The sequence below is a fragment of the Columba livia genome, chromosome 3 (assembly GCF_036013475.1).
Source record: "Columba livia isolate bColLiv1 breed racing homer chromosome 3, bColLiv1.pat.W.v2, whole genome shotgun sequence".
Lineage (NCBI taxonomy): Eukaryota > Metazoa > Chordata > Aves > Columbiformes > Columbidae > Columba > Columba livia.
Window position 1 is genome coordinate 17,399,406 of NC_088604.1, and position 12,697 is coordinate 17,412,102.

The following is a 12,697-nucleotide window of genomic DNA, read 5'->3' on the forward strand; positions in this document are numbered from 1 at the left end:
GACGGCACTGGGAAGTGAGCAGCGGGATGATGCTGTGCCAGTACTTGGGCCCGTGCCCTGGCCCTCTTTGGTTGCCTAGTGCAGATAGCCCATATGTCTCTGACTCTCGGCCGCATCCTACTGTTCCTTCAGCCCTTCCTTGAATACTTGGCTTGAATTCTTGTTTTATTTGTCTGTATCAGAGCAGTGTTGCCAGGATCTGAGCTGCCTTCTGGAGCGGGTCAGATCACCCGGCCCATCGCTGGCTGCTTAACGAGCAGAGGGAGACCTGCAGTCCTCCAGCATCACGGGGAGCGCGGGGCTGGACGCTTCGCTGGACGGTGCGTGAAGAGTAAAAGGGTCAGTGTCCCGCCTCAGTAGACTAGTGCATGTACGGACCACAACGCGGGTGTATTCACGGGGCAATGCTCCAAGCTGTCATTTCCCAGTCATAGCCAAGCTCTTACGCTGTAATAACTTTGACGCAAGGAAGTGGGTCTCAGCTAATAAAATGCCTTCTTTATGCAGAAGGCAATAGAAGTTTGGTAATACTATAGCTTTGTAAAGTGGGATGGAAAGCTATTCTGAAACCTAAATAACTTGTTTTAGAAGAGCTAATTTCTTCTAATTTACAAAGCTAGAGAGTGTCATGTAGATCCTTTGTAGGTTTCTGTGTGTAGTTACACGTACAAGTGTATTTACTTGACAAAACACTGGGAAAATGGGATGATGATCTGAAATTAGAGGCTGACTCAGATGCCTGGAATTTAATTTGTCAGCAAGCAAAATTAGTAGCAATGAATAGAAGACATAAAATGACTCGATCAAATTTTCTGCACAGATCTTGCTTCACAGAAGAAAATGTATAGCACATAAAAACAACTCAAAAATTGTTATAAGTATAAAATGATAGTCACTTTTGGCATATGTAAGAAAAAAAATAAAAATAAAATAACAACTAAACCCCCTTACTTTCTAGAAAAGTGCAGATTGTGTCATTCATGTTTAAGCTTTCCCAGTTCACATAAAATATGGGGGTCTGCCTGAGTACACAACCTTCTTGTCCTCTTAGAAAGAAAATCTTCTCAGTACTGCAGATTATTAGGTCATGTGCATAAATGAGACACACACTTAACCGATCTCCTGAACTGAGCTGCCTTTTGCCACAGAAGCCAAAGTCAAGTTTTACATTATCCCAAACTAAACTTCAAATAACAATACCTGTTGTATGGCAACTTTCGTATTTCATGAGCAGAAAGGTGTACTTGATGAAAGAAAAAGGAACTTTTCAGTCTTGCAAGAACCTTAGTAAGGTTCTCCTCAGAAAGGAGAAATCACAAGATGAGGCCAAAACATTTTAAAGGCTTTGGCAAGTTCTTTTTCATGCTTTGGGAGACTTCTAAATAATCGTGAAATTCATAGTCTCTTTCTCTTTTGCCTATGACAATGTAAATTGTTCTGTGATCCTTATTGATAATAGCAACTGAGAGACAGATGATCAGAAGTTAGCAGAAATCTAGCAATTTTTAATTGCTTGTAATCTTTAATTGAGACAGAATAAATTTAAGGGGACAAATAAGAGCTTTAGAAATTCGTTAATTGGGCTGGAATGAATATGATGTCTCCTACTGGGACAACTAAAATGCAAAAGTCCATCTAGAAGCTAGGAACAAGGGTTGGGCTATGGAAAAATAGAAACCAGCATTCCTTGGCCTGGGAAGCAGATGTAATCATGAAATGATTGTAGGCTTGAGAAGCAATATTTCTCTGCAAGTATATGCCCTCTAATTCACCTGAAAGATTCTTATCTGTTTTCCCTCTTAAGCATGCATATACATCTAGATTACTCAAACAGATTATTTTGCTTCCTTTCATGCTTCAAAACCTATGCTTTGCTATTGTAAGGAAGCTTTTCACTTGTGGTTGCAAGTTGCTCCAAGGACTGTCCCAAAGTAGACCTACGGGCTGTGTCTGGGCTGGAGTTCAGGTATGGAGATGAGTGTGATCATCGTATTGGAGACGCAGATCTAAACTGTGGGTAGTCACTGCCAGACTTCTGGGATGGGGCACATTTAGTTTATCGCATTAGGGCTCTTATGTGACACCCTTGCATTACTGGCTGGAGCCCTTCTGCTGCACTGTGGGTGAGAGGAAGAAGGTAAAGGTGGCATGAACCTGTGAACTATGCAGTGCCTTTGGTCCAAGGCTTAACAACCCCTCTTCCTGTCAGCTCATCAGCAAGCCAGCCTGAAACCCAGACTGTGTTCCTTGAAAGATGATCTTTTGAATCTATCCCGTAGTGCTGGCTCTACCACCCCTCTGAAGCCATAGGTTGGGAAGGAATGACGGCACTAGGAATCTGGCTGGCTTTAAGTCTCCTTAAAACCACTGGCTGAATGCTCCTGTAGGGTGTTAAAGCTGGTGGTCCAGTGAGTACACAGGAAATCTCTGATGTTTACAGAACCCAGGTTAAAGCCCACAGAGTGAGATTCTGAGGAGCAATTTGGGCTCCATGATGTGAGTAGGTAGCAAGTAGGGGCTTTCCAGAGACCCACTCTGCTTCCCTGGTAGGGTGAACCAGTGAGTAAGGAAGGAGCTGAAGAGGGAAAAGGCACATAAGTCCCTTTCATCCTGTTCTGCCTTTTTTTCCTTTTGAACATACCTCAAGGTCTTTCTTGTCAAGAACATGTACACTTTTGATGGACCTTACTTAGGATGAGCAGAGACAGAAATGGTTTCTTCTTCCCAAAGGCTAAGAGCAGTCTTCTTGTTTTAAGAACAACTTTATTAAATAAAGTGATGGAAAAACAGGTCTTTGATAGAAATGGCTTAGACCCCATCCTGCTGTAGCTGCTTACCTATGAGAGCACTGTGTGTGATAGTCTGAGCTTCACATGGTTGCCAGCTCTTTCCCTCTATTTTTTCATGTTTTTAAAGCAATTTCAAGTGTGCATGTGAATATTCCAAACACATTAATACAAATGACGTTAAAATATGTTTCTGGTGCTCCTATTTAGGCTGTTCTTGGCAGAGGGCTGGGGAGTTCAGCTAGAGCTGCCCAGGCTTGCCACAGCCAGCTGAGCAGCAGGTTCCCCCTCCTCCTCCCTCCGCCACCAAGAAAGGAAAAAAAGGTTGTCAAGCCCTAGATAAACTTTGAAAATGTTAACAGAAAGAAGTGGAGAATGGTCTAGAAGCCAGATGTGAGGCAGAGAGAGGGGAAAAGATCTAGGCAGTTGTGAAAAGGTAGAAGGGAAAGGATTTATCATGGGACAGTAGGACGGGCTGCAGAGGGGATTAAAAACAGGCAAGTGAACATTACTAGAGGCTGATGATATTACAAGGGAAATAGCTGCTTGCTGCTGGCTGTGTAGGAGGCTTGTCAGACTTGGGGAAGTAAAAGCATAGTGCTTGCATCAACAGGATTTTATTTTTTTTTTAATAGCATCTGGTCCTGTGTTGCATTTTGGCATGATATTTAGTGACCTACCTACATGTGACACATTTGCTGTAGGCAGTGTTTGTTGCTGCAGCTGGCAGGGACAGGAAAGCTTGCAGAGGGGAGCTCTGGAGCATGGGGGCCCAGTACTGCCCCAGCCCTGAACAGGTCCAAGCTGGGTACATCAGCGTTGGCGCCAGAGGTGTCCCACTGGTGATTTAAGCCATGCAAGTTTCAATGTTCCAGCTTGAACTTTGGCTCTTGGGAGCCAATGTACTGAAAAGAAAATGTGTATTTGATTATGAGTGGAAAGGAATGCCTGAGCCATCTTCAGCAACTTGAAAAAAAGAGTTTGGTTTGACCTTTTCGTTGCACAGAGAAGTGGGACACAGGGAGGGAGGGAGGGAGAATCCTTGCTCTCTCCGGCTCTGCAGTAGCAACCTGGGTGCAATCTGGAATTACTGTGCCCACGCAAATGCCACAACCTGAGCCTGGGCTTGGCCATGTTCAGTGTTGGCCAACTGCTGAGTTTTTCTCCACGTAAGGAGCTCTGTGTGGACATGAAGCATTTCATGAGTGAGGGAAAAGACTGAAGCTGTGCCTTGCTGGCTCAGAGGCAATGTGGGAGAGCTGAGTGGAACTGGGCTGGGGTTTAACTGGCATCTAACAAAGCTCTGTTTGGGACGAAGCCGACCTGTGGCTCCTTGGTCCTCTGCTGCGTTCTCAGCTCTTGCACACCATGGCAGACACCTAGCTGTCAAAGGAGAGCCACCAGAATGAGGCGTGAGCCCAGCAGCACCCTTCTACAGTCCACCCTTAACCACAGGAGGATGAACCGACTGCACAGACCGTGGGAGTCAGCTCCATCTCTGGGAAATCCCCAGAAGGGAGAGGATGAGCCCTGGTTCCTCAGTACTGCTCTTTTATTGTATCCCAGCTGGCATTTGCTTGATGTGGACAGAGTACAGCAAGTTCCCCAAGTAGATTTCAGAACATCAGACGGCCTTAAAGGTTTGAAAGATTTGAAAGTCAGTGACTTTGCAAGAGCATTTCAGACACGTTGCAGAATTAACGGGTCAGATAAACGATGAGCAGATCCTTTTTACTGTTGTGGGTCACAGCCCCCTTTCTATTTCACTAGGCCTAGAGTTTTATTGCATGAAAAGGGATTAGACTGGATAAACCAGCAGTGTCTCCTGAGGACCTAGCATGGTGCAGAAATCACACAGGACTGTAGGGAATAGAGAGAACAGGAGCAATTGTATCTCATACTTGAGTTATTGGAACATGCCTGCCTGTTCATGTGAGCCAGGAGAGAAAGATTGTTTTTCCTTTCTGAAGAGGGAAAATTGGAGGGAAGCTGTGCCAGAACCTTTCCAGGTTTAGAGAAGTGGAGGAAACACCTGCTATGCCATCAGCATTCTTGTTAACAGTGACTGCATGAGCGACAGAATCTGTCCCTTCCGGAGATGATTCAGACTCAGAAGACTCTTGGTAGTGATGACACGAATGCCTGGTAGCTCCTGAAAGCAGAACTAATGAGCAGTGCCACTCACTTAGCGTATGGTTTGACAACAGATGCACATGTTGGTAATTAAGTATTTGGCTGCATTACATTATTTTATTTTTGGATTTCTCAAACACACACCCATTGCAAACTCTAGCCACATTTGCATGATTTAAAAGCGTTAAACTTATAGCAAAGGTAGAAAAATCAGCATAGGGAAACTAAAATCCACTTTACTGAATGGCTCAGTAGCATGTAAGCCTTCCTGAGGACTTCAAACCTAGGAAACATAGGCTTTGTATGGCAAAAATATGCATAGGGAATAATCCCATGTTGAGTGGAGCTATGTCCGTGGTTTCAGACCAAACCAGCACTCAAGTCTCAGATCAGAGTTTTCTTCCACTGTATGATCACGTACATCACTGCTTGTGACCCGGCAAAGACTTGGAATGGCTTTGGATGTCGTGAACTTCATAAATACCTGCATGCAGTTATACCTTGCAGCACTAGAGAGCCGATTCAAATACTTCATCTTAGAAGAGATCTTCTGGAATGTTTTTTTCTGTCCTTGGATGCCAGTGGTTAATGTATGTCAACATGTTAACACAGACCTCAGCTACAAGCTGCAAAATATGTACGTAATGGTGCTTGCTGGAGCATCTTGCTCCTCCACTTTTTAGCTATTCTAACCCAGTCCAGAAACTAATTAAAACCCTCCCTTGGAGCCCATGCAGCTTTGCTCTATATATCTCAGATGTACTGGAGAACCAGTTGCCCTCGAAATGCTGGAATTTTTTCTCAGCCCACTCCACCCAGGTTTCTGTGATGGACTGTTAAGGAGGAACTAGGGTGCATCATAAGGGCATGATGGACAAGCATACAGTGGATGACTGGGGAGGTGACCTGTTCCAGGAATACTGCATGATGACATGGCTTTCCCCGGACATTATCTTACAGAATAATAGATTCCTTTTGCATGAAAGTTAGGAGTTGGGCCAGCTATGTTGAACTCAAGTTCACTTTGAGATTCTGAAAGCAGCAGAACTAGTGAGAAGGCCTGTTCACTATCCTGAGGTTAGTAATGGTACACAGCAGAGATCTACTGGACTATCCTTGTAAAACCACCTGTGAAGTTGGTAAATATTTTGAATGTCCAGAGTGTTGTCCAGAAATTCTCAACCTTGTTTCACAATTCAAAGAAATTCCAAGAATTTGTCACCGCTGCCTTCCAAAAGTATAATTGTTCACAGACTGTGCCATCTTTCCGTGAAAAGATAAAGTAAAAATCTCCTTATTTCATTCTCTGTATTTGTAAACATGGTTCTAGAGCTGAAATTGCAAGATGCTAGTGCAAAGACACTATTTACTGACTGAGGTGTCTCTGTGTGTCTTTCTGCGTTCCTTTTCACTGGCTGGAAAGTCTGTCTGTGCACACCAGAGAATGACTACAGCTTAGGCTGAAATAGAGGTTCGTTATGCTTAATGAAAAAGGAATTGAAGTCAGTGCTGACACTGAGAAGAACATTTAGAATCTTGAAGGAGAAAGACAGAAATCAGAATGCTAAGAAAGATATGACCAGGCAGCTCCACCTACAAACCATAACCCTCCGGGGCAATCTCAGGTTTCTGCTACGCACCAGCATACAAAACAGATTACATCCTAACCCCGACTGCAAGCATGAGAGTATTGGAAATCTGTTGCAGGTGTTTGATGGTAAACAGTGTTTATAGCTGCCAGGGTGGAAACATTTATGTGTGTGAGTGCAAGTGGAGGGCAGGCCTCAAACTTTCACCCCATTACCTTCACATTTCGGTTTTGCTTTGCGGAGTACTAGATGCCCCGTGATTTCAGCCCGCTAGTGAATTTAAGAAAGCACTGATGATTTTACTTAAGTATGTGCTGTGTTCAAGTTTGAAATGCTAGAATCACCTGAGAAGTAGTGGTCTAATTTATCACAGGAACAAAAATATACAATGGAGACTGAATGGAAGAGGATAAGTTCTGACAGGCATGCCTTTACTTTTTCAAGCAAGTATTTTTTGCTTGGGTGGGTGGTGCATTAGTTATATATACAACTCATGCTTTTAGCTACAGCAAATGTGAGAAGACATAATAATAGCTCTTCACGTTAAGGCTTCCTCTTTTTTTTTTTTTTTTTTTTTTTTCAGTTCAGTTAGTTTGAGACTTTAGATTATTCTCTTTCTGAGAACTGGGGGAAGTATTTTTAATACCTCTAAGTGTGAGTGGTGCCTGGGCTGCCCTTAGCTTAAGTTGAAAATAGCAGTAAATTGACTAGGGAGTTGAGGCAGAAGGTTGGACATCTAGTGCAAGGCTCCTGATCACTGCCTCACAGGGGTTCCCAGTCAGTCAGGAAGATAAGAAAACAAACATATCCATCCAAAATACAAAGGCTTTGATGACTGTGTGAAGGGCTAAGTATGCTCTAGTGGTATCTTTTTAAATACAAAACAATAAGTAGTGTTAGTATAGCCAAAAGGGCAATGTGTTTGCGAAAGGGCAACATGTTTGCTGAATTTTTGCTCTACACACAGTGGTTGACAATTGCACACAATGAACTGCAGCATGAGCAGGACTAATGAACCTGTTGGTCTCCTCGGTCAGGGCTGGTGCAGGCTGGGGTGGTCAGGGAGGGGACAAGAGGTGTTTACCACAGCCCCACACACCCACTGCCCAAGCGTTTTGTGGGTCGGGTGGATGTTAAGGAAGGAAAGGTTAACGAGCTCGTTCAAGCGATAATGGATGTCTGTCTTGTGAATTTGTGTAACTTCATCTTGGGTACTATTCACAATACCCTTTGGCAAGGAGCTCCTCCATTTAACTAGCAGTTCTGTTGAAAAGTACCTCTCCTTGTTTTGGCTCTGTCTCCTGATTTCTATTTTGTGTCCCTCATTCTCAGTGAGCATTTCTTATTCACCTTTTCTATACCACTTTTTGCAAGTATCATACCCCTTAATTGTCTATTCCAGGAAATGAAACATCTGTACCCATATCATGTGTGAACCTTTGCATGTTCAATGGAGGCTGTGATCTGGGGCTACAGAGGGTCTTTCCAGCAGGGATTTCTTCAGTACAGGCTTAAGGTGGCTCCTTTCTTGATGGCAGAGCAGCCATATGAGCTCTTGTCTTCCTCAACTCCAACAGGAATGGTCGGTCAGGTCAGCTGAGCAGTGTAGAAGTCATCCTGGTTTGCTTAGTTCATGTGAAAGAGGAGCGGGGATGAGGGAGCACAGTGTGGGAGCCATGCACCCTGCTCACTTCAGAAGACCCTACAGGTCTGTAAAATCCTCCTATTAATAAAAATACACCTTTTTTAAAAACTGGGAAGGTACAAGCACTTTAAAAACCTAGAACAGTTTAACCCCAACACAACATAACATAAAAAGGTCTTGAAGTTGAGTGATGTAGAACTGATTAGAGTTCAGGACTGGGATCTGCAAAGCTTCATTCATGCACAGAGTCCCACCTCCTGTGAGCTGCCCCTGGAGCCCCACGCAGGGCCGGGCAGGTTGAGAAGCAGAGGATGCAAGCAGGTATTTCCACAGTGCACAGGCTGAAAGCATTTGAAAATCAGAATGCCCAACTTTCCTCTCCCTTCCCCCCCCCCCCTAAATTGGGCAAATGCTTTAAAAAGGAGACATTCCTTCTTTAATTTGTAGCTGTTAATTCATTTATAAACTACATGTGCTTCATGAGTGATTATGCTAATGTACTTAAGACTGTTTAAACCCTTGCACTGATTAGTCTAACCATTCATTTTAACTACATTATACAAATAAGATGTTATCTGAAAAATGTGTCTAGCAAAACTCCATAATCACAAATATGCTACTTTATTGAGTGCAACTATTGGCTTTACTGGATGCAGCCACTTACACTGTAATTTTTAACATTCTGTTTTGCTTTGTATCGTGTATACTGTATGGTGGGACTAGGCTGGTGGAACGCATTTAATGGCAAAAATAACCAGTTAAATTTATATTTCATCCTGTCTCCAGGCAAAAGAATTTGCAGGGTCACACTCGGCTCATGCATGCAGAGCATCAAGCGGGCTGTAACCCCTCTGAGGCAGGTGGACGCGCTGGCTCTCTGCCGTGAATTAGCACAACATGGCCCTGGCCCTGGTTTCTGCTCTGAGGTCTGCCAGGTGCTACGGGGCTGCAGGCAAATCACTTTAGCCCAGCGGGTCTGGTTTTCCCCATCTGTAGGGGGTAGTGACGCTTAGCTACCTTCCACGTTTGCTGATGAGAAGTGCTATCTGAGTCATAGGCGTTGTTATTAAAGGTATCTGGAGTGATGATTTCTTTGGGCGGCTTCATGCTGATGGTGGCTGAGGCCATTCTGGGCGGGTTCCCTTGGGGCTGTCTTGGTCTCGCTGTCATCATCTAGTGTCATTTCTCGATTAAATGATCCAGGGAATATAAAGAGAAATGAGGATCTGTCCTCCCTCTGTACTGCTCTAAAAGCAGCAAGGGTGTTTTGAATGATCCTCCTGATATAAAACACTTGTTGCCTGCTTGCAGAAGGTCTTCTGCCAGCAGAGTCCCAGGATGTGAGGGACTGGAGGGACACACCTCCTGCTTTTTGATTTGGAGGAGCAGACCCATTCTGCTGACTCTGAGGCAAAATGGCAGAGCTCTTTGAAATTTTTGTTGATGGATCTTTTAAAAACCTGTCTTAAGATGAATTTTAATTAAGGACATTTTTGGCTGTGTGTTGCTACATGACCCAGACACGTTGTGAAGTCAAGAGGGCCGTGCTTTTGAGAGGGGACAGCAGGGTGCAGCAGCCTGGTCGCTGCCTGGCCTGCCAGCATCCCAGCCACATGGGCTGTGGGGCAAGGCCGTCTGTCCCCCCAGCCCCAGAGGAGGCCGAGGAGGACCACTGGTGGTGAGGACAGGGCCTGCCTGTTTGTTTGGGCTGGTTCCTCCTCCGTGTACTGAGCACTCTCAGCAGCAGACATCAGAAACAGTTAACTGAGCTCAGGGCTTTGTGTGAAATAACTGCGAAGGTCAGAGTAAAACACAACATACTTATCTCAACTCATCTGAAAATTGCCCTCATCAACAGCATTGTTTATGCCTGATAGATAGCCTGAGCACCAATTACGGTTATCATTTCCTGAGGTGCCAGCCGGGGTAGGTGTGCAGGGTGGAGATACCGAGGGAGGGAAGGGGCTCGGTGACCGGTGAGGGGTTTTTGGCAGCAGCTCCCCAAGGAGCCCCATGCTGTGAGGATCCCATGCAAGCTCACCTTGGCATCGTCTAGCCTTCTCCTCTCTACAGTACTCAGAATTCTATTATTTTTTTTTTCTTCTAATTTGAGATCTAATGCTGATGGTGCTGTGTGGAACAAAAACACTGAGGCGTTTCCTGCCCCAAGATGGCCACTCTCTCTCTAAGGCACAGCCGCTCAGGCAGGATACAGAGAGAAGTTTGGCTTGTGCTGTCTGTGGTCCTTGTTTCCCTTCACTATCAGAGTCTTGTTCAGAGAGTCAAACAGTGGTCATCCTCCCTCCCATCCTCTTCTTCAAGGGGGATTGTGTATTGGGGAGATTGGCAGAAGATACAAAACAGAAACAAATATGGGAAGACAGCAGCTGGCCTGATCATGGAGGGTGGGATGGGTGGAATACAATAATACACAAAACAAACAGAGGCAGAAATGCACCAGCGGGAGAAGTGAGGATCTTGAAGGGGTGGTAGACCATGACATTTTGATATTTCTGTGCCCGAGGAACAGTAATTTGTTTCTGGGAAGGCTCTTTGTACCCTCTGCCCTGCTTGGGTACACATGCATGAAATGGATCTAATCTTGTCCAAAATTGCAACTTGCATCGACCACTTTAAGACCTCTGGTGAGCAAAGGAGAGCAAATTCATCCCAGGATCCATCAGTGGCATCAAACTATAAGCTCTGCACAGTAATGTCAGATAGTACAAATGGAAAAAAAAAAAAAAAAAAAAAGAAGTAGTCCAAGATAGACATCTGTGTATCTAATACTATAAAACTACTTAGAAAAATGTGCTGTGGACGGAACACATGGAAGAAGCTATGCTACTTTGCTAAAGTGTGATATTTAGAGGCTAGTTTGCCCAAAGAGGCAACTGCTTGTACACATGCGGACCTGTGAAGCAGAACCTCTGCACCCGCCCGTTGGGAATAGTGACACCTGTGCACCGGGTGCTGACTTTTGCATACACAGAAGCTGCTTTTAGGGTGCATGGGCGCAAGTGCTCCTCCCTGAACATCTGCAGGTGCGGCTGCATGCAAAGACACAAAGGGAAGTTGAAAGGAGGCTATAGTATGTGCCCTTCACGGTAAAAAGTCATGAGTCACACTTAAAATACTTTAAGATTCCATGTTTTCAGGCTTTTCTCTGCAACCAGGAAGGCCAGAGTTTCAAGGACAGCAGGTAATAACCTCTGAGAGAGAGGACTGTGAGCCTAGCAAAACACAGGAGCTGACAACTCTGAAACTTTACCCCCAAGTGTCCCAACACAGCTGCAACTGAACTACCCACAGTGCAGATTCGGTATCATGCTCTGTATCACCATCGAAATGTGAACCAGGAGACTTTCTTGCTGTCCTTGTGAGAACAAACAGTGAAGCAAAGAGCGGCATAGCTTGTGGCAATGCAGCTCCCACAGGAATGGCAGCACCAATGCAGGGATGTTGCACATCAGCACAGCTTTCTTCATACATGTGCGTGCAAAGCGCAGCCTAAAAATGTGTGTATACAGGTTCTGACTTGAGATAAGACATGTCCAGGTCAAGCTAGATGCATAAGGACTAAACACCCACCTCATTGCAAAATGCGTAACAGTTGTGTTTTAGTATGTATGTATTTAGTGTCGTAAGAGAGTGTTATTTTCTGAAGTGGAGAGATGTACAGAGGGGATGTTGAATCTTAGATTATAGAACAAACTGAAACTAACTAAACCATGAGTATAAAACCATGCCACTGCTTCTTCTTCCATGCCACTAATTAGGAGAGTTAAAAATCTTACCTACTTTATTAAAAAATAATACCAAGATTTGCACTTGTATGGATTTTTCTGAAAAATTTTCATGGTCCTGAGAGCTACACAGTATTGCAGGGAGATGTACTACTGAAAAGCAAATAGAGACATCTAAAAAAGAAAGATGACTAAGAAGAGGACCTCATCTATGATTTAATTGGAATCAATGGGAATTGTGCCATTTGCCTTTGGTGACAACAGAATCGAAGCTGAAACACTGGCTGTAGTTTATTTTAGATTGCTGCCTGTCTGAGTTTAGATTTCAGATATCTCCACAGGGTTCCTTTTCTTCTAACTATTTACAATTTATGGCAGCAATATATGTTCTAAATATTTTTCTCTACCAGCAGATCAGCTGAGCCTGTGAGGTCGGGGGGTGAGACAAGCCCGTTCCCTTTTATTCTGAGAGGGAGATCTGCAAGGTGTGAGTCTAAAGGCAGTGGACATTGCACTGCAGGAGGATGTGCCTTGGGACCAGCCCAGCAAAGCTGCCCGAACACAAAGGTGAGAGGCTTGAGCAAGTTGTGCTACTCAGCATTTCTCAGGTAGAGATATGGGGAGCAGAAGCCAGCTAAGTGGGCTGGAGATGGAGCAGCCTACGGGGCGAAAGTCTCGGCAGGTTGTTGGCTGAGAACTGAGCTCTAAGGGTGAGGAACCAGTGGGAAGGTGGAGTGGAAGAGCCTGATGTTGCCAAATCCATCCTTAATCTCTTGGAAAGTGCTACATTGTTGTGAA